Source organism: Mustelus asterias, chromosome 17 (genome assembly GCF_964213995.1).
Source record: "Mustelus asterias chromosome 17, sMusAst1.hap1.1, whole genome shotgun sequence".
Taxonomy (NCBI): domain Eukaryota; kingdom Metazoa; phylum Chordata; class Chondrichthyes; order Carcharhiniformes; family Triakidae; genus Mustelus; species Mustelus asterias.
In genome coordinates, this window is record NC_135817.1 from 25,838,906 (window position 1) to 25,862,416 (window position 23,511).

General features: G+C 43.2%; 1 protein-coding gene and 1 pseudogene across 2 annotated transcripts in view; both read left to right on the plus strand.

The window, feature by feature from the left end:
- The window catches only part of gpm6bb (glycoprotein M6Bb), a 216,488-nt gene that overhangs the window by 78,657 nt on the left and 114,320 nt on the right, over positions 1 to 23,511 (plus strand). The gene's annotated exons all lie outside the window — the stretch shown is intronic.
- Positions 17,652 to 17,880, plus strand: LOC144506731 (U2 spliceosomal RNA; annotated as a pseudogene).

The following is a 23,511-nucleotide window of genomic DNA, read 5'->3' on the forward strand; positions in this document are numbered from 1 at the left end:
ATTTATGTTGTCAGACTGCTTCGATAGTAGGTGCTGACTCCCATATGATCTGAGCTTGCTCTGTTTATATACAGGATGAGGTTAAGAACACCCTGCAGGGCCAACTGGGCGGCATCTAAAAAAGGGTAACTTTTGTAGTCCGTCCACTCTGAACTAGAAGGAAATTGCTCCTGGCATTTTATACTTGTGGCAGCAGAACTGCCATGTTGGGAATGTGGTCTGGAAACCTCTTCCTGAGGTAGTTCATGATTCCTCAGGCCTGCTCTATATTATGGGTACTGCTTTCAAAGTAGCAGTTATTGACTGTAACGGAACTGAAGTTTGTGTGGAAACCATAGATTTTGAGTCTTTTTGTTCTTGTGGTATCACATAGGAACAGGGGAAGGTCGTTCTCTCCCTCGGGTTTGTTCCCCTATTCAATTAGTTCAAGGCTGATCATCTTAACCTCACCTACCGTCTTTACTTCTACAATCATTAATACATTGCCAAATCTAAACCGACAGGAACCATATGTTAGAAACCATAGAAACCCTACAGTGCAGAAGGAGGCCATTCGGCCCATCAAGTCTACACAGACAACAATCCCACCCAGGCCCTATCCCCATCACCCCACATATTTACCCCACTGATCCCTCTAACCTACACATCCCGGGACACTAAGGGTCAATTTAGCATGGCGAATCAACCTGACCTGCACATCTTTGGACTGTGGGAGGAAACTGGAGCACCCGGAGGAAACCCACGCAGACATGGGGAGAATGTGTAAACTCCGCACAGACTGTGACCCAAGCCGGGAATCGAATCTAAGTCCCTGGAGCTGTGAGGCAGCAGTGCTAACCACTGTGCCGCCAGTGTTAACTTCCTATATTTATGTACACCTATATCTAGCACGACAGATTTTGTAAATCGCGGCAGTTGATTGTTTTCCTTGGGAGCAAAGCATTGGACAACTATCTGTTCCCTGCTTGCATTACAGACCTTCCTCTGGAGATGATGCTGTATTGGAGCTAAGGTGGTACCATAGATCCAATGGTTCAGTGGCCCGGAGAGCCACTTCAGCCAGTATTGCCACTGGCGAACATGCATGCTCATGAATGATGGTGCAAGCTGCCACAGGCAGCTTTTCTGGACACTTCCTGGACTCCATTTTTTATTCCTGCCTTTGGCTAATAACAATGGGCAAAAATATAAATTTTGACCAACTCTGCATGCTCAACCCCGTGCAGCATTTTCTATTGTGTTGTTGGTGGTTTTTGGCTTTCCAAATTTGTTGATTTCAGCGAAGGGAGATCTGGATTTGGTGGTGAGTGAAAGCAAGGAAGACTGCCATCAATTCAATCCTTCTGGCATTAACATTGACTAGCTACAGGATGGCTTCAATGGGGACAAAGGAACATATCAAACAACTGCTCTCTTGGCTGTAAATGATAAAGATCGCCATGTAGACAGCAAGATTATATGGCAAAAAAGTATAAGATCTCCTGCCATGAAAGTGTACCTCATGAGGAAGGGCGAAGGTCTCGACAATCATGCATGACACGATATTCTGAAAGGGGCAGTTTTCGTTTCCTCTTTTGTGTAAATACATGTTTATGTGTGGACGTTGAATGAATTGCATTCTATTTTGACTATTGCAATGCGCTACTTGCTTACTTCCCATCCTCCACCTCCAGAAGTGTCAGCTCATCAGAAGTCTGCTGCCCTATCTTATTCTGCTCTTTTTAGCTTCCACACACCCATTGCTTCCAATTTCAAATACAGGTGTTTAAATCCCTTTTTGTTGTTCCTCCTCCCTACTTCTGTAACCTCCTCCAGCCCTAAACCTCTACTCTTGATTTCTCCATCCCTCTGATTCTAGCCTCTTTTTACATTCCCTCTCCTTTCACCCAGCATTGGTGGTCTAGACCAGCTAGCCTAATGGTTAATACTGCTGCCTCACAGTGCCAGGGACCCGGGTTTGATTCTTGGCTTGGGTCACTATCTGTGCGGACTCTGCATGTTCTCCCCGTGTCTGCTCCAGTTTCCTCCCACAATCCGAAAGACGTGCTGGTTAGATGCATTGGCCATGCTAAATTCGCTCAGTGTACCTGAACAGGTGCCGGAGTGTGGCAACTAGGGGATTTTCACAGTAACTTCATTGCAGTGTTAATGTAAGCCAACTTGTGACACTAATAAATAAACTGCAAACTTTAAATAAATCTTTTAAAGAGTTTGAATTTGGAATGCACTGCCACAAATGGTTGTGGAAACAAACTGGATAATTTTGAAAGGGAAACAGATAATTAATTAGAAATAGGCGTAAACAGAGGAGTGGAATTCTGCAGAGTAGGAGGAAAACACTGGCTTTGACTAGGCATGGAACGTAGCTTGTTTGTTATGACATATTGTATAATTCTGAATGATATTCTTATATATCACAAATATGTCGTTAGATGTTGCTCAAGGATATCACTGTAACCAATGTATCATTAGGTGTTACTTTGGAAAAGCGCCTTTTTGTTATACAAGAACTTCAGTCTTCTTATCCAACAAGCGTAAACAAGAACCATATGGAATTACATAAAATGTGCTTTTTATGGAAACTGTTTGTTCCTTTGGATCGGAAATAAAGGAGACGGGAGTTAAATGGAACACAGCTTCTCCTTAAAGCACATATTATTCGCTTGTACCCCAAATCAAAAGGACCAACAGAAAAGAGATTTCGAGCTCTGGGTTCTATGTGGAAGGAGTTATCTTGGCTTTAAGTAAAAATATGCCACGGATTAGCTGCAGAGAAACAAGTTTTGAGGATGAAATAAACCTTTGTACATCTGCCTGTCTGCCTCAGGAATTACAGCAACTAATTAAATTTTCATACAGATTACCACTTGGGGAAAGCTCACACACATGCTTATATTGAGTCTTATTATTGCAATGTTTGTGCTACATATGTTCTGTTATGAGAAAGAAAGACTTGCTTCTATAAAACACTTTTCATGATCTTAGGGCATTTAAAAGTGCTTTATAGACAATGATGCACTTAAAAGATAATGCAGTCACTGTTTTAATTGGGAAAATACGACAGCCAATTTGTTAAAAGCAAGGCTCCTCAAACGGCAATGTAACAATGGCCAGATCATCTGTTTTTAAATGATGGTGATTGAAAGAAGAATACTACCCAAGACACCAAGGTGAACTCTGCTGCTCTTCTTCAAAAGAGTGTCATGGGATCTCTTTTCTTCCAACATGAGATGGCAGATGGAACCGTTGTTGTGGATCGTTATCTCATATGCGGCACATCTCACGCTGCAGTTGGAGTACTGCACTGGAATAGTTGATCCACTGCCTGGGGTGGGACTTGAACTGACAAACTTGTGACAGAGAGACAAGAGCGCTACCGATTGAGCTACAACTAATGCCATTGCTGTACCAAATTGTTACAGCACAGAAGTGGGCCGTTCTATCGTGTCTGTTGTGTTATGCCGTTTGTGAAAATCGTTTCTGAAGTCAGTGTCTTCAAAATAAACCACAGAATGTGGGGCCATCCCCACACCCCCACTTGCCTTCAAACAGCCTCACAATCTCAATCCGACCATTGTCCGCAGCAAACTACCCAGCCTTCAGGAGAACAGTGACCACAACACCACACAACCCTGCCACTGCAACCTCTGCAGGACGTGCCAGATCACCTACACGGATGCCATCATCTCACGTGAGAACACCATCCATCAGGTACACGGTACATACTCTTGCGACTCAGCCAACGTTGTCTACCTGATACGCTGCAGGAAAGGATGTCCCGAGGCATGGTACATTGGCGAGACCATGCAGACGCTACAACAACAGATGAACACCGCTCAACAATCACCAGGCAGGAGTGTTTTCTTCCTGTCAGGGAACACTTCAGCAGTCACGGGCATTCGGCCTCTGATCTTCGGGTAAGCGTTCTCCAAGGCGGCCTTCACGACACACGACAATGCAGAATCGCTGAGCAGAAACTGATAGCCAAGTTCCGCACACATGAGGATGGCCTCAACCGGGATCGTGGGTTCATGTCACACTATCTGTAACCCCCACGACTTGCCTGGGCTTGCAAAATCTCACTAACTGTCCTGTCTGGAGACAATACACATCTGTTTAACCTGTGCTTAACCCTCTCTCCACTCACATTGTCTGTACCTTTAAGACTTGATTATCTGTAAAGACTCACATTCCAACCATTATCTTGTAAATTGAGTCTGTATCTATGTAGGACCTGTTTGTGAACACTCCTGAAGAAGGAGCGACACTCCAAAAGCTTGTGCTACCAAATAAACCTATTGGACTTTAACCTTGTATTGTGAGACTTCTTACTGTCCTATTTTTCAAACCAAGGTGGTGGATAATGTGTGCAAACAGAATGTACCAGACTGTAACACTATTAGCAGCTGCTAACCCTTGGATCAGATTATTCATTCCACAAAGCTTCAGCAGCTTGCTTAGAATTCTGATGGCCAATCACTGGAGTCAATATGACACATAAATAAAATTCATATTTTCATGGCTGACAGTGAAAAGCCTGATTTTGGCCTGTTTGTTCCATTGTATGGAGTCCGTCAGAAACACAACACATGTTCTTTCACTGCTGTTTTTTAAATGTGGGCTCTTAAAGCTGAGGAAATTTGGTCTCTGGAAATACAGGTTTAGGAACTAAGTTTATATTTAAAAAAATAGTTGATGCTGAGTTATAGTAAGTCGGAGCTCATTGTGAGAACGAGAGCCAAAGACAACCGAATTTACCTAAATTTAAACAGAAATTTGGAAATGAAGGTGAGGACATTAAGAGCTGACAATAAAGCACATGGCAATAAACAACTTCACTAAAAGATGAGGTGCCCATTTGGGCTCTGAGAGGCTTTCAGATGACGAATAATTGGTGGCAATTTTAGTGCATTAAAACAAATAAAGCATTTAAAAAAAGAAAACACGAAACGCATAGGCCAAAATCATAGAAAAGTGAAGGATATGTGAATGTTCTTGGAAGTATTTGCTCTTCAGAGTCGCTTTAATACGATTGACAAAGAGACCAAGGTTTGAGAATCAGTGCTGAAGGTTGGTATATATTAAACTAACAGCTGTTAAAGGCTAGCATACTTCAATTGATGATCTTTTCCTTCAGTTCATTTTCTCCTGTTTACAGCATGCCAACAATTCTGCAAACAAGATGGTCTCCTATGAATATAACTCTGTGACTCTATATTCTCCGCAGTGAGATATTGTAGTCCAGATCTAATGGTTAACCAGTGGATCATGTGTGTGTGGGATGCATATCAGGCAGTAAAAATTCAAAGTACTAATGAACCGTACGTTTTTACGCTGATGGTATAGAACATAGAACATAGAAAGCCACAGCACAAACAGGCCCTTCGGCCCACAAGTTGCGCCGATCATATCCCTACCTCTAGGCCTATCTATAGCCCTCAATCCCATTAAATCCCATGTACTCATCCAGAAGTCTCTTAAAAGACCCCAACGAGTTTGCCTCCACCACCACCGACGTCAGCCGATTCCACTCACCCACCACCCTCTGAGTGAAAAACTTACCCCTGACATCTCCTCTGTACCTACCCCCCAGCACCTTAAACCTGTGTCCTCTCGTAGCAACCATTTCAGCCCTTGGAAATAGCCTCTGAGAGTCTACCCTATCCAGACCTCTCAACATCTTGTAAACCTCTATCAGGTCACCTCTCATCCTTCGTCTCTCCAGGGAGAAGAGACCAAGCTCCCTCAACCTATCCTCATAAGGCATGCCCCCCAATCCAGGCAACATCCTTGTAAATCTCCTCTGCACCCTTTCAATGGCTTCAACATCTTTCCTGTAATGAGGTGACCAGAACTGCGCGCAGTACTCCAAGTGGGGTCTAACCAGGGTCCTATAAAGCTGCAGCATTATCTCCCGACTCCTAAACTCAATCCCTCGATTAATGAAGGCTAGTACGCCGTACGCCTTCTTGACCGCATCCTCCACCTGCGAGGCCGATTTAAGAGTTCTATGGACCCGGACCCCAAGGTCCTTCTGATCCTCTACACTGCTAAGAATGGTACCCTTCATATTATACTGCTGCTTCATCCCATTGGATCTGCCAAAATGGATCACTACACACTTATCCGGGTTGAAGTCCATCTGCCACTTCTCCGCCCAGTCTTGCATTCTATCTATGTCTCGCTGCAACTTCTGACATCCCTCCAAACTATCCACAACACCACCTACCTTGGTGTCGTCAGCAAACTTACCAACCCATCCCTCCACTTCCTCATCCAGGTCATTTATGAAAATGACAAAAAGCAAGGGTCCCAGAACAGATCCCTGGGGCACTCCACTGGTCACTGACCTCCATGCAGAGAAAGACCCCTCCACAGCCACTCTCTGCCTTCTGCAGGCAAGCCAGTTCTGGATCCACAAGGCAACAGCCCCTTGGATCCCATGCCCTCTCACTTTCTCAAGAAGTCTTGCATGGGGGACCTTATCGAACGCCTTGCTGAAGTCCATATAGACCACATCCACCGCTCTTCCTTCGACAATGTGTTTGGTCACATTTTCAAAGAACTCAACCAGGCTCGTAAGGCACGACCTGCCCTTGACAAAGCCGTGCTGACTACTTTTGATCATACTAAACTTCTCTAGATGATCATAAATCCTGTCTCTCAGGATCCTCTCCATCAACTTACCAACTACTGAGGTTAGACTCACCGGTCGGTAATTTCCCGGGCTGTCCCTGTTCCCTTTCTTGAATATAGGGACCACATCTGCAATCCTCCAATCCTCCGGAACCTCTCCCGTCTCCATCGACGATGCAAAGATCATCGCCAAAGGCTCCGCAATCTCCTCCCTCGCCTCCCACAGTAACCTGGGGTACATCCCATCCGGTCCCGGCGACTTACCAACCTTGATGCCATTCAATAGTTCCAACACATCCTCTTTCTTTATGTCCACATGCCCGATCCTTTCTGTCCACCGCAAACCAGCAGTACAACCACCCAGATCCCTTTCCACCGTGAATACTGAGGTAAAGTATTCATTAAGCACCTCCGCCATTTCTAACGGTTCCGCACAAACTTTTCCCCCTTCACCTTTTAAGGGTCCTATGCCTTCACATCTCATCCTTTTACTCTTGACATATTTGTAGAAAGCCTTGGGATTCTCCTTAATCTTACCCGCCAAGGTCTTCTCATGACCCCTTCTCGCTCTCCTAATTTCCTTCTTAAGCTCCTTCCTACATCCCGTATACTCCTCTAAATCCTTAACACCTCCTAGCTCTCTGAACCTTCTGTACGCCTCTCTTTTCTTATTCACCAGGTTCATCACAACCTTCGTGCACCACGGTTCCTGTACCCTACCAACACCCCCCTGTCTCATCGGAACGTTGTCATGCAGAGCTCCAGACAAACATTCCTTGAAAATCCTCCACTTTCCTTCGGTACTTTTCCCCAAGAATGCCTCCTTCCAATTTACCCGTCTAATTTCCTCCCTGATGACACTGTATTTCCCTTTACTCCAGAGAAACACTTTCCTAGCCTGCCTGATCCTATCTCTTTCCAATGCTATCGTGAAGGAGATAGAATATTGAGTTGATATTGTCACATATTATTGTGAAATGTATTGTTTCTAGCGCGCTATTAAGACAAAGCATACTGTACATAGAGAAGGAAAGGAGACAGTGCAAAATGTAGTGTTACAGTGAAAGATCAACTTAGTGCGAGGTAGGTCCATTCAAAAGTTTGACGGCAGCAGGGAAGAAGCTGTTCTTGAGTCAGTGGGTACATGTCCTCAGACTTTTGTATCTTTTTCCCAATGGAAGAGAGTATTTCTGGGGTGCGTGGGGTCCTTGATTATGCTGGCTACTTTCCCGAGGCATCAGGAAGTGTAGACGGAGTCAATGGATGGGCGGCTGGTTTGCGTGATGGACTGGGCTTCATTCACAACCTTTTGTAGCTTCTTGCGGTCTCGATCAGAACAGGAGCCATACCAAGCTGTGATTATAATGCTGAATGCTGTGAGAAAGTTTCTGGATTATAAGGGTAGATTTTCCTTTGAGTGCCGAAATGTTTACTTCTTAGTACTCATGGAATCAGGATGGTTCACACATTGACAAGCCAAGGGGTAATGATTGGGAGTTACTAATCTCATTTCCTGAGATCATCAAATGCATTCTTCAAGGATGGAACTTTCTGGTCTTGCCTGCCGAGGGAATCGTTGCCAGTGGGTCAGAAAATCTGACGGACCAGCAAAAGGTTGACTTTGGGTGGGAATTTGCGTCTCGCAGCAGACTGGACAGGAAGATCCTGCCCTTCAATGTCTGATGAAATATTGGGGGTAATCTTGGCTTGGGGCAATATCACATCAGCTGGCCTTTATGAATCTCTCCCAATCATCATGCATATGGCTGATTCCAATAGCGATATCTCCTGCCTTACACTATCCTGGATCAGAATTTGCCCTGAAGGATCCAATAACCTCTGCACTCGAGTACTTTGACCTGTGAAGAGAGAATTGCCCATCAAGCTTTATTTGAAAATTGAAGTCCAATATTTTGTCCACGGCTTTATTTAATATTTGCAATACGTTTTGTCATTTACAGAGTGTTGTGAGTATGGTTAAGGCGAATCTACTCCACAAAGCAGCCATTTTATAAGTTCATTTATCTAGACATTTGTTGCTCAAGAACTGTTGATTTTTCTTTTTTCTATGGTGCCAGTTAGCTTCACTGCTCAGGAGATAAGCATACTGACATTCATTTTTTGAAATTTGTCATACAGGTAAGTAACTGTATGACAATGGCCCTATCAATTGGCTAGATTTCCCACATCCAGTCAGAAAATTTCAAACCTTGGCAGACCCGTCCATGTAAATGGCAGCTTTTTGAATGGATTTTTTAAAAATGTAAAACAAGAATTGTCTTTGATACTATAGGGCTAATAGGGTTGAGAGTGCACAGTGGATGAGTCGGCATGGAAGGTTCAAGCGGACCATCGAAGGGTCATATAGGGTGAGAGGATGGAGCATGGAGGATGTGGGCATTGGTGGGAGTCATGAAAACAGCATGAATAAAATCTTTTAAATATACCTTTGAAAAGGTTCCTGATTCCAGGCTATGGCTCGTGACTCCTCTGAAGGGCAGTATACCAGGGCGGCACGGTGGCTCAGTAGTTAGCACTGCTGTCTCCCAGTGCCAGGGGCCTGGGTTCGATTCCTGGCTTGGGTCACTGTCTGTGCGGAGTCTGCACATTCTCCCCGTGTCTGTGTGGGTTTCCTCTGTGTGCTCCAGTTTCCTCCCACAGTCCAAAAGACGTGCTGATTAGGTGCATTGGCCATGCTAAATTCTCCCTCAGTGTACCCGAATAGGCACCGGTGTGTGGCAACTAGGGGATTTTCACAGCAACTTCATTGCAGTGTTAATGTAAGCCTACTTGTAACACTGATAAATAAACTTTAAAAACACGTTTCCTCGAGAAGCTACGAAAACTATGGGGGTGGGTATGCGATGCCTACTACTGCCATGAAACTGGCCAGGATGGTGCAGGGCCGTTACCCACAGCCTTATCCTGCACTGTAGAAAATTGCCAGTGTCAGGACTGGGGGCAGGAATCTCGGCTTACCAGTCTGCGCTAACATTCAGCCCAATATACCTGAGAATGGGGAACAGTTTAATATACTGTCTACATGTGACTCAAATCATAACCATTGGCTGGAGCTCTACCACCTCACCCGCCATGGAATCGGCGCAGGCGAGGAACCAGCAGCGGAAATCTCCATTGACCTCGGGTGGGAATTTCCAGCCTCGCCCGAGCGAGGCTGTAAAATCTTGCCCATAGTTTTAGCTAGAAGCTAATGAACTGAATGTTCAGTGAAGCCCCTTATAGAAGAAATACTTCTAATCCAAAAGCAACGTATTTTGGATTCTAGAATATCTGAAATAAAAACAGATATTGCTCAGCAGGTCTGGCAGCATCTTGAAGAGAGAAAAAAGAGCTAATGTTTCGGGTTGTGACCTTTCCTCAGAACAGCTGATCTTTTTCTAGGATATATTTTGCTCTGTAATTATTTTACAGAATTTGGGAGACTTATAATGACAGAACAATAAAGTACTTTTGTTGCACTTTACATACAAACCAAAACCTGGTAGTGTTTTTGGAGTTGTATTGAGAAATATATTCACGACCAAACAATTTATTTGTCACACTGGGAGGCAGCAACCATCTGCTTTCCATTTGTTGTCTTGTTTACTTTCATGGGTTTAATCTGGACTTGGATTGCAGCCAAGGATTTAAGTGTCATTCAGATTGAGTTGAGGTAGTTAATAATGACTCCTCATTGTACTGAGAGGGGAGGTTGCGCCATCAAAAGTAATGCCCTGCATATAGTTCATTGTGCTAAGTCTGGAGGAGAACAAAAGAGTCTCTCCAAACAGATTGCAAAGCAAATGAAGCAACCAATTTTGGAACAGCAAGCTTCATTTCTTACTCCTTTTTTCCCGTTGGCACCTTCCTGGTTAATTAATCCGCCTTTCCTCTTCAAATGAAGATAGAATTGATACCATTTAACACACAGCAGCTTTGTTTCACTACTGAAAGACCACTGCCTGCTTTATATCCACACAATATGTTCGTGCTTTAAGGCAATTGCGTATATTTCCAATCCACACAATCTTGGAACAATTAGCAAGATGCTAAAAATGTCTCTATTTCTGAAATGACTCAGATACCGTGCGATGAGGCTGGATGAAGATTTAGTGCATATCATCGTGCTCTATTAAAAATCCTAACAAGATCCCTTACTGCGTTCTGTGTAGAAATGATCTCATAGGCTTGGTATAATAATACTCAAAGAAATTGCCAGGCTTATGGAACTTCCAGACTGAAAGCTTTGGCAAAAATTCTCTCCAATGACCCTTTTTCCCCAGAGTTGTTGTGCTCTGTAAACATGACCCCTAAATCATAGTTAAACCATCTACAAAATAAAAGTCTGAAATGGTAACTGGCTGCTCAAACTGGCAATTTGTTTTCTCTTTTTCTGTGACAGCCAAAAGCTTTCAAAGTTTCCATCCAGACTCATTGCAGATGCGACATTCACTATTCATCACGTAGTAACTGGTACCTATGACCTCTTTGGAAAAGTGTGTGTGCTGTAATCTTGCTGGTAGGTGAAAGTCTCAGAGAGATATCTGGAACCACCAATATTACTTTTCTTGTCATGAGATCCATTTTAGTCACCCACAGTTGCAGGGGATGGAGTGGAGGGGAGGGGATAGTGCTAGGGTAGGTGGACAATCAAGAATTGTGCCAACTTCATTAGTGCACAGCCTGCATGCTGTAAGAACACTGAGTTTTGGTATCCTTACAAATATATATATCGAGGATTCCACAAATCTTTAACACCTTAATCACTTAACTCCTTGTTAATGAACTGTTTGGAGTGTTACCACTTAGTTTGGGTCAAGGAATGAGTGATGCCCAAGTGTGGCTCATTGAAGTGTCTTATATTTCACCAACTCAGATCAAATTGGAGTTCACTACCCCAGAGCTTTTGCTTGTCAAGTCAACAAGAAAGAAACCAAAGAACAGTTCATCAACTCTTTATTGACCACTGAATCCGGTTAAAGTTACATAGTGAGTGCAAGAAAAAATAACAGATAGAAGTGGAAATATTTGGAGTTCCCTCGCATTTCAAATAGTGATAATGAATAGGACTTCCCAGCCAAATGAGCAACAGAGGGTTGGTGGACACTAAATATTACTGTGGTTAATTTAGACTTGTCAACTATCTAACCTTTGATAACCAGTCAATCGAACAAGAGCCAATGAAGGCGATTATGTTTCGGACTGTGTTGTTAGCCATGGCAATGTGGCTAAGTTGCTATCTTTCCTTTCAGAGGACACCGGCATTAGCTACTGGAGTCCCTTTGACACAGAGTTATTTATTCACAATAAAAACAGAAAATCCTGGAAATATTCAGCAGGTCATGGCAGCAGCAGTGCAGGAAAATCAGAGTTAATGGGTGGAATTTTCCCGTCGCCCTCGCCACGGGAATCGTAGCAGACGGGACATGGACCATACAAAGGTCCGTTGACCTCGGGCGGGATTTTCCAGCCTTGGGGAGAGCATGGCCAGGAAACCCCGCCCAACTTTTCAGGTCTGATTCCTTTCCATCCACAGACGTCTGAAAGACGTGCTGGTTAGATGCATTGACCATGCTAAATTCTCCCTCAGTGTACCCGAACAGGGGCCGGAATGTGGCGACTAGGGGATTTTCACAGTAACTTCATTGCCGTGTTACTGAAAGTCTACTTGTGACAATAATAAACAATCTTTAAATTTTAAAATGCTGCCTGACCTGCTGAATATTATCAGCATTTTTGTTTCTGCTTCAGCTTTCCAGCATCTGCAGTATCTTGCCTGTTGAGCTCTCTTCAATTCTGCCAGAACCTTTCTTATACACGAGTGACAATATTTGAGCTAATTGACTCATCTCTCACTTTCATTGATCTCAACATCTGAAATGACATACATCCCTCTGCCTTGTTATCTTTACCCTCTGCCGTGGTATACTTATTGCATGTAAAATTATCCTTTATGTATGTTATTTAATAGCTACTTATAGAACATAGAACATTACAGCGCAGTACAGGCCCTTCGGCCCTTGATGTTGCAACTTATAGAACGAGACTGGAGAATACAAAGGAAGTCTCCTGAATAACAAAAAGGTAAAAGAGTCTCAAGAAGCAGAAGACTGCATTTATTACTATTTCTATAAAGGATAAAGACAGACTTAATAGGATCTGACAATGTTTAAAAGCTAATGGACTCTGCCTTCTTTATACCTAACCTTTGGCATCCCTTTGGCAATATGAATGATGCATTGTCAGAAAGAAACTGTTCCATTTGGTGTCGGAATTTCTCTAACAAGCATTCCAGTGTTCTGAAGATAGTTTTGAATTGGTGATGTTCGGTACCATAAGGATTTGGGAATTGGGAATGGCATTTCTCGCTGGACCATCAGGATGACCTACACAGTACTGACAATTTGATATTTCACGCATTGAAGGCTGAGTTTTTCCCCATGCTAAATTAAAACCAGCGAGGAATGCCTTATTTATATAAATAGGCCTTTCTGGCTTTGCTTAGAAGATTTTTCATAATGCATTTGCCTAAAAACCTATGGTTTAGTTAATTTGGAAGTTGTGCTGATGACTTTAAATCGCTGCATTCAATTCAATAGCTGAACTCCAAATTGAGGGCAACTTTCAAAACATATTTTGAACACAATCACAGGCAATTTATGGGATACTTTTCCTAAAGTCCATATATGAGCTCAGTGCTCAGCACAGCAGCAATACCAGCTGTTCAAGATGTTCACAAACAGTGTTAGGGCTTGAAGTCCTGAAAACTGGACAACATACGCAAGGTTGGTGTGGAGCAAAAGTACAAATGAAGACTGGCCGAGGCCCAGTGACCTGTTTTTGGTGATAAAAATGAACTGTGAATGGAGGATATAAATACCTGGCCGAGTGTATGTGACTTCTAAATCCAACACCACACAGTTTCAATTCTGAATTTTTTAAGAATTGGCGGTTTGGATGGCACTGATTGGATGGAAAATTTGAGTTCTGGGGGATTTGCAAAATGAAATATATGAGTTTGATTTCGCTGCTCAGGTAAATGGATCGTAACAGCAGCAGCATTTCCTGCAGGAATGAGCACTTGTAGGAAGCTGGAGTAAAAGGCACTGAGTCAACACATTGCTTGGTTTTGTAACGCAACTCCCTTTAGGGTTCAGATGTTAAAGGCACCACTTTACAGATGATTCAAATTCCCTAGTGCAAAGATTAAATGGTGCTTGCAAAATCTGTAATTTCTGAAACAGTTTGACGGTATGTTAATCCCCTATAGTAACAATGGAATGTTGTGGGCAGATATACTAAGCAGTAGGACAATGTGTGTATTTCCCCTAAATTTCCCTTCCTGTGATGTAACTCAACCTCCCTAATCCTTAGTATGGGAAATGGCACGCCAGCATTAAATCTATAGGACTGGGCAGCTGCTCAGAGTAATCTCCAGAATTATGGAATTAAGATTACAGCAATGAGTAAACTAGATGTGGAAAAGGACATGCTTTTATGTGAAGGTGGTTTACTGAGGGAAAGTAAGACACTTTGTGAATGTAAGCTCATGGAGAAACATTTCCATTATCAAATGCTGATTGTCTTTTCACCTGGACTAGTAAATATAACATGTTTTGACACTGCTCCTTCCCCTACTCAGTGAACAGGAAGATATTGAAAGGAGTTGCGAAGTAAGAGACCTTAGAATGCACGTACACGGGTCCTTAAAGTTGGCAGGCTGGGTGTACAAGGTGTTCAAAAAGCAGATAGAATGCTTTCCTTTATTGAGCGAGGTATGTAGGGATGTAATTCTGGAAAAGTACAAAATGCTGGTTAGGCCACAGCTGGAGTTTTGTGTATAGTTTTGGTCACCACATTACAGGAAGGACATAATTGCTCTGGCGAGAGTGCAGAGGAGATTTACAAGAATGTTGCCAGAGCTTGAAAATTGCAACTATGAGGAGGGACTGGACAGGCTAAGGTTGTTTTCCTTTGAGCAGAGGAGGCCTAAAAAAGGGGTGACCTAATTGAGGTGTGTAAAATTATGAAGGATCTAGATGGGGTAGACAGAAATTACTTGTTTCCCTTAGCTGAGGGGTCAGTTGCCCAGGGGGCATAGATTTAAGCTGACATAAGGAAAAACCTTTTCACCCAGAGGTTGGTGGGAGTCTGGAATTCACTGTGTAAATTAGAGATTGAGACTGAAACGCTCAACTCATTTAAAAAAATACCTGAATCTGCATTGAAATGCTGTAACCTGCAAGGTTATGTACCAAGTGCTGGAAAGTGGGACTAAAATAAGCAGTTAGTTTTTTTCTCATTTTTGGCTGGCGCTGACACGGTGGGCTGAATGGCCTCTTTCTGTACCATAACTTGTTTATTGTTCTGTGTTCGTTCTTAACGTCCAATACTCCATAAAGAGAATAAGGAAATTTCTTTACTGCCTTTCATGATATCAGGTTGTCCCCAAGTGCTTCACAGCTGACTAATTTCACCCAGTCAACATTGTGGTGAAGCCAGAAAACAGCAAGATCTTAAAACAGAAATAAGATTAAAATGAACATATCATTGTTTCAATGACAAGTATTGGCTAGGAGGACTCCCTTGCTCTTATTGCCACTGAACTAGTAATCCAGAGGCACAGGCTAACACTCTGGAGACATGAGTTCAGGTCTCACCATTGTAGCTGGTGGAATTTAAGCTCAGTGAATAAATCTGGAATATAAAGTTAGCCTCAGTCACGGTGACCATGATAACTTGTCATGGTCAATTGTCATAAATATCCATCTGTTTCACCAATGACCTTTCGGGAAGGAAATGTGCCATCCTTACCTGGTTTGGCCTACATGTTACTCCAGACCCAATGTGGTTGACTCTTAACTTTCCTCTGAAATAGTCTAGTAAGCCAGTTGCAGTGCAATTAGGAATGGGCAACAAATGCTGGCCCAGCCAGCAGCACCTGCTCTGGGATCCTTTACATTCATAAAAAAGGGTTTAATGCCTTATCTGAAAGACAAAACATCTGACAATGTAGCACTATTTCAGCACTGCGCTGGAATGTCAGCCTATTCTTGGCCTTTTGGCTAAGATCAAGCATCAGATCAAGCCCAAGATTGGGAGCCATGTCTAATCATAGAATCCCTACAGTGCAGAAGGAGGCCATTTGGCCCATCGAGTCTGCACCGACAACAATCCCATCCAGGCCCTATTCCCATAACCCCACACATTTACCCTGTTCATCCCCCTGACACTAGGGGCAATTTAGCATGGCCAATCAACCTAACCCGCACATCTTTGAACTGTGGGAGGAAACTGGAGTACCTGGAGGAAACCCACACGGACACTGGGAGAAAGTGCAAACTCCACACAGTCACCCAAGTCCAGAATTGAACCTGGATCCCTAGCGCTGTGTGGTAGCAATGCTAACCACTGTGCACCGTGTCACCGTTATCTTGTCAGCTTGAATCTTGTTTGTCTCTCTTGTGTAGACCATGAATTGGATTCAGTTGGATTTTGAATTTGGTTTTTCAAGCAAGCGAGGAATGGATTTAGGTTTGCCCGGACAATTTTGAGCATTGGCTTTGTAACTTTAAAGATGGAGTAAAAAACAAAATAACACGTTCAGAACTCTAGATGAAGACTTGAACCATTAACCATCTAATTCAGATGTATGAGAGCTACTACTAAGACAGGACAACTTCTAGTTCCACCCACAGTGAAGATCAAGCATTTCTGGCGTGTATTAGATAGAGGGTAAAGGTCCAGGCCTAACAATGTGCTTCTCCAATAAATACTCTAATTAGCATCCCACATTATACCTTTACCCACTAGTCTTATTTTGTGACCTCCTGACATGTTTTGCTAATTGTCAAGCAAAATTATAAGCAGTTTCTTTATGTTGTGGGCGAAGCCTGATAAGGCTGTCTTGAAATAAAAACACACAATGCTGGATAAACTCAGCGGGTCTGGCAGCATCTGTGAAAAGAGAAACACAGTTAACATTTTGAGTCCATATGGCTGGTCTGCAGTTCTGTACAGCGGTCTATCGTCGCTTCCATTTAAGCGGTGAAAATGCAATCCTAAAGCCAGGAATGCAACCTTGCAATCCACTCTGTTGTATGAAACCATGAAGATGAACGTCCACCATCACGTTTTTAGGGGTAACCCTGGATAGGCAATAAATTCCAGCTTTCCTAACGATGCCCACATCCCGACAATCGCTGAAAGCTTTTTGAATGTTCCTCACCTTCAGATAGGATCACTCATCTTATCCGCCTAATCTGCTGTTGAAAGTCTTGATCCTCCAAAGACTAGTTTTCTGCTGGTACTGTACTGCATAAATGTCACTGTTTTCTCCTCCAAAGCAAATGGTTTCTGCAGGAGATCAGCACTCCTTTATGAACTAAGGTGCTGGACCTTAAGCCAACCACGTCATTGTACTTTTAGCATAATGTATGCGAGGAGAGGGCCTTAAAACAATGCTGATGAGTGTTATTGAGTGAGGTTAGCCTCCGCACATGTGTCAGGCAGTGCAAAATTTGCTGCAAGGGCAGGGTAGCATTATTGGCCCCATTATCTACGATAGAAATACCTACTGTATTGTGAGCCTTTAGCTTAGTGGTATCGATCTTGTCTCTTAGCTAGAGATTGCAGGGCTCAAACCCTGCTCTGGACAGTACTAGCTTCTCGGCCTTTTGGCTAAGATCAAGTGTAGTATGGTCGGCAGCCCATGGTCGGCCGCACTTGGTCGAGGTCATTAGGTTACGCTGAGGCTTCATATGTTTCATATGAAGCAATTTTTTAAAGCGGCATCTCGGCCTTTTGGCTAAGATGCAAATGAGCTCAAGTCTTGGAGGAGGAACCTCCCCCTTCTCCAATCAGCTTGGCTCATGTAGATCAGGCCCAGGACAGGGTGGTTTGGTCGCTCGCCCTGTCTTGTCAGCCTGGATCTGAAATGTCTCAACTTGTTGAGACTCTGAATTGGATTTGATTTGATTGAATTGGAAAAGTATTTTTAAAAAAGTGTTTTGGAGATCGCTTCTCGGCCTTTTGGCTAAGATCAAGTGTAGTATGGACAGTATGGATTGCCCGTCCGTGCTGTGCTTGGTTGGGGTCATTGGGTTGTATTATAAGCTTCATTTAAAAATGAAGCAATTTTTAAAAACCGTCATCTCGGCCTTTTTTGGCTGAGATGAAAATGAGATCAGCCTTGGAGGAGGTGGGCTTGCGCCTGCTCCAATCAGCTTGTCTCGTGTAGATCAAGCCCGAGATGGAGGCTGCAGAACCTGGTCTGGCCACAGGGGATGCAGACTCTGTCTTGTCAGCTTGGATCAGGAATGTCTCAACTTGTTGAGACTTTGAATTGGATTTGATTTGATTGAATTGGAAAAGTACAAAAAAAAGTGTTTTGGAGATCAAGTGTAGTATGAAGAGGATGCTGCACTTGGTTGAGGTCATTAGGTTACATTGAAGCTTCATATGTTTCATATGAAGCAATTTTTAAAAGCGGTATCTCGGCCTTTTGGCTAAGATGCAAATGAGCTCAAGTCTTGGAGGAGGTATTGCTTTCCCTCCTCCAATCAGCTTGGCTCATGTAGATCAGGCCCAGGACAGGGTAATTTGGTCGCTTGCCCTGTCTTGCCAGCCTGGATCGGAAATGTCTCAACTTGTTGAGACTCTGAATTGGACTTGATTTGATTAAATTGGAAAAGTATAACAAAAAAAGTGCAGGCTCAGCCTTTTGGCTAAGATCAAGTGTGGTTGTGCGGATGCTGCACTTGGTTGAGGTCATTGGGTTGCATTTGGGCTTCATATATTTCATATGAAGCAATTTGTAAGGGCGGTATCTTGGTCTTTTGGCTAAGATGCAAATGAGATCAAGCCTTGGAGGAGGAATTCTCCGCCTCCTCCAATTAGCTTGGCTCATGTAGATCAGGCCCAAGACAGGGTAGAGGATTGCATGCCCTGTCTTGTCAGCCTGGATTAGAAATGTCTCAACTTGTTGAGACTCTGAATTGGACTTGATTTGATTGAATTGGAAAAGTATAAAAACAAAAAAAAAAGTGCAGGCTCAGCCTTTTGGCTAAGATCAAGTGTAATATCGACATGCTGTGCTTGGTTGAAGTCATTAGGTTACATTTTAGCTTCATTTGAAGCAATTTTAAAAAGCGGCGTCTCGGCCTTTTGGCTAAGATGCAAATGAGATCAAGCCTTGGAGGAGGTGCAATGCCTACTCCAATCAGCTTGGATCATGTAGATCAACACAAAAGGTGAGAGCTCTGTCTTTCTTGTCAGCTTGGATCGGGAATGTCTCGCTTGTTGAGACTCTGAATTGGACTTGATTTGATTGAACTGGATTACAAAAAAAATAAAAAAGTGCAGGCTGTAGTTTCTGGATTAGTGTCCACTGGGATGCTCTGTTCCAATGGAAATGGGTTGTGGGAGCCCACAAAAACCCTGCACTGTAAAGGACTAAACACCTATTGACTGGTGTAACTTTACAGCCATGGAGAGTGCATGGCAGCCTGTCATACTGTGAATGAGCCCACAAATACTTCAACCATTTGTCACACTCCTCCAAGGGGAAGAGCACAAAGACCAAAAAACGGCAACCTATTCCATTGCTATAGCTACACTAGGACTGCAACCATTTACCGCTGCAGAAAGCTTGTGTCCCTTTATTCTATATTTAGGATGTTCAGTGCTAATTAGAATTGGGTCCCAGATTTGTGCATTTTTGCACAACTGCACCTTGCAGCAAAGCCACATTAAGAATGATAATTAGAATGTATCATGAAGATAATTGCACGTTGCTTACGTGACTCACCCAGAGACACCTCCAGGTTATTCTTTTGAGTTTTATGAAGATATAATGATCCCAGAGGGTAATTGTGGTTAAATTGCTCTAAATTGAACCTTTGCACCAAAACATTGAGATAATCTTTGGATCTGAAGGTCGTTATTTTGAAATTATAAATATTGCGCCAAGAGTGGCATGAATTGGATTGCCCTAAGAAGATATTGAAATTGATACCGTTGTGAACACTTTATTAAAATACTCCTTGCATCTTGTGATTATGCTATCAACAAAAATGAGCAGTCATAGGAGCCCAGTGATTAGCCTAAATTGTAAGCAAGTGACACAGAAGTCGAGAGCAATAAAGTAACAGCGAAATCCAGGAAACGTTAGGAAGATATCCCTTCAGAATAATACGCTTCTACTGATTAGTATGTGCAGCTCTGGGCCAAGTGGGAATTATTCATCTGCTGTTTGCTGGGGCAAAATATTCACATCAGCCAATTCATTTTGTTACATTTTCAAATTACATATTAATGTTGGCTTGTAAACTGAAGAATATATCTGAATTCTTTTTTTAAACAAGATTTGGCTGATTGTTTTGTTATCAGCAATAACAATTCTACTGCCGCAGCTAATTAAAGGATAACAATGCTGCAAGATAAATGTGTTGCGTTACAGTCCACAGTGCCAGGGTAATATTTTAGTTTTGGGTTATCTTAAGATAAAACTCATGCAAATCGCAACTTCTTACTCAGCGAGAGGAGCAGTCCGCAGTTTGACAAGTGTCTCTCCTTTGCTCTGGGGCAGGTCAGTGCAGGTGGGGATTGTTACTCCACACTGAGAAAAGATTGAATGGCCGGAGAACTGATCATCTCGAACTGCACACTCATCACTGTCTGTAACCAAGCACAATTACCTTTCTCTAAACCATGCACTAATCACTGTCTCTAACAGCACACAAATTATCCATGAACTAATCCTCACTACCCATTTCAACACTGCTGCCTAAAACCTCAATCCTAGTTTGACAATTTTTAAGAAATTAAAATGGCCAGCCATGTAGAACTCATTGGCTCTCACCTATTTTACATTATCGCCCAAAGCAAAATTCACTCTTTATGTTCTAACATAGAAACATAGAAAAACTACAGCACAAACAGGCCCTTCGGGCCCACAAGTTGTGCCGAACACATCCCTACCTTCTAGACCTACCTATAACCCTCCATCCTATTAAGCTCCATGTACTCATCCAGGAGTCTCTTAAAAGACCCTATTGAGTTCGCCTCCACCACCACTGACAGCAGCCGATTCCACTCACCTACCACCCTCTGTGTGAAAAACTTACCCCTAACATCTCCCCTGTACCTACCCCCCAGCACCCTAAACCTGTGTCCTCTCGTAGCAGACATTTCCACCCTGGGAAAAAGCCTCTGAGAGTCCACCCGATCTATGCCTCAAACTTATTCAAAGGTTCTTTTATCCTGTTTCCATTCATTTAATTTAGGCAATACAAGAGGGCAAAATGGGTGGAAGTGCCCAAAAATTTACATCCCGCTCCAATAACATTATTCCCATTTTTACGGGGATGGTTTGCGTTTTGTGCGTGCGCGATTCACGAAAGCGGCTGGCCATTTAAATCTGCCTGCACTGAAGTTGGATTTTTGTATCCCAGGTGTGTGAAACCCGAAGTGTGCAAAGTAAACCTGGTAAGAGCAGGTCTGAACTTTGTCAGCTTCTCTGAAAAGCCAGGGAGCCCCTTTGGGGAGGTAAGGTACCCCTTTGGAAATAATCGCAGGACACCTCTGGGGGAGGTCAGATACCGTTTCGATTGCTACAATCGGCACAAATGTGTGTAAAAAGTGGAAAAACTCATTACTGTCAAACTCATTGGAACTGTCAACGAACCCATCAAAGTCAACTGTCAGAAACACCTGCCAAGAGGACCTGTCAAAAGTGTCAAGAGGAACTATCAAAAATAGCTGCCAAAGGGAGCTGCCATGCTGTTAAGGCATTTAAAACCATTTAAATTGTTGAAATTAATTTCTGGTTTATTTAAAAAGTATCAATACTTGCTATTTCTCTCTGTCTATGACATAAACCAGAGGGCACAGCCACAAGAAGTGGGACTATAAATTCCAATGTTTATCGTTGTAAGGGATTGAGCAACGTTTGTTTTTATAAGGCTTTATGTAGTTGAAGGAATTTAAATGTTACAGATGGGCTTTTATGAATGAGTGTTTTTTAAGATAGTGAAAGACACTTAGAATTTTATTTTATCTCAGCTCTGCATGGGTCCGTATGCCCACGGTGGATACTGGGTGAGTTGGCATAGGAGCTGTAAGGGCAAAGGGACATGGGTTGGCACAAGATGGCATGAAGTTGACATTGGTCTATAAAGGGCCATGGAGATGGGTACAGAGACCTGGGGCATGGAAGCTATGAGGGGCCATGGGGTAGAATGGTGAGTACAAGGCCATAAGTTGGAAAAGAGGTTATAAAGGGGCATGGGGTGGGTACAGGGTCATAGATTGGAATGCATTGGTATGGATGTGGCATGAAAAGGCTGGGAGTTGTGAGGGGGGCTGAGGGGTGAAGACTAGAGGGATGCTTCATGTTTTCATTTTTAAAAATTGGACACGATGCCGGAGCCCTGAGGCACACCTTACTGCCAGCTTGCCTCTGCTACCAGCATCCTCTGCACTTCCAAGGTTGCGTCCTGTCCCTCTGAACCCACAATCCAATGTCTAGAAAGCTACTTTTAAAAGTTGGGCTTGGTGAGCTGGCAGTTCTCTTGATTCTGCACATATGCAAAGACGGAAATCCAGGCCCTGGCTAAGAATGTTATACGGCTTATTAAGTTCACAATCCTGCCCAAACTAAATCCACTTTTCCTATCATTCTTCTCCATAGTTATTAATTCTTCGAACACTCCAATTTCATTTTGACTTCCTCTGCTTTCCCAACAAACCATTCGATTTGCAACGTTGACCCTTTTTCCTTATTCTCATGCTCTCATTCAATTTTTGATCAAATTTTTTGATGTCTCTTGCATTTCCTGCAGCAATACTGTCTCTTGTTACCTAATATCTTTTTTTCTCACTAGTAATTCCTACTGTTTATAAAGCCTTCTGTTTTTCCAATATCTTTCTTGCTCTCCCCATTTCAGTTTCAAGGATAGACTTTCCCCCACCTGCGCTACGGGCAGCACAGTAGCACAGTGGTTAGCACTGCTGCCTCACAGCACCAGGGACCCGGGTTTGATTCCTGGCTTGGGTCACTTTCCGTGCTGAGTTTGTCCGTGCGGAGTTTGCACATTCTCCCCATGTCTGCTTGAGTTTCCTCCGGGTGCTCCCGTTTCCTCCCACAGCCTAAAAGACGTGCTGGTTAGGTGCATTGGCCATGCTAAATTCTCCCTCAGTGTACCTGAACAGACGCCGGAGTGTGGCGACTAGGGGATTCTCAGTAACTTTATTGTAGTGTTAATGTAAGCCCACTTGTGACACTATTAAATAAACTTTATTTCAGTTTAAACCATCTCCCTCCTGCTCCTTGTTGTTTATTCTGTCTCCAAGGGCATTGGTGCACTTTTTAATTGGATGTGATTAGACTGCATGGAACTGCTCCTGTTGGAACGCTGGGAAGAGCACAGGGAATATGATTGTTTTTTTGCCTACTGGGAGTTGGTTTAATCCTTGACTCAGTCAAGCCTTGGTGTTGTAGTAGTGGACAGACGCAGAACAGACAACGTCCTCACAAAGGGGCCAGAAGGCCCGAAAACGGGGCAACAATCAAAAGATATTCCCCCTCTTGCTCAATACCCAGTGTTACCGATGGATCTTTTGTAACAATTATTAAGTATTTTGTAGGCCATTTGAAAGAATGCTAAACTGATTCTTTATTGCAGCTTAATCATAGAATCCCTCCAGTGCAGAAGGAGGCCATTCGGTCCGTTGCGCCTGAACTGACAACAATCCCATTTTGGTCCGAGCCCTATAACTCCAAGTATTTACCCTGCTAATCTCCCTGACACTAATTTAGCATGGCCAATCCATCTAATCTGCACATCTTTTGACTGCGGGAAGAAACCCATGCAG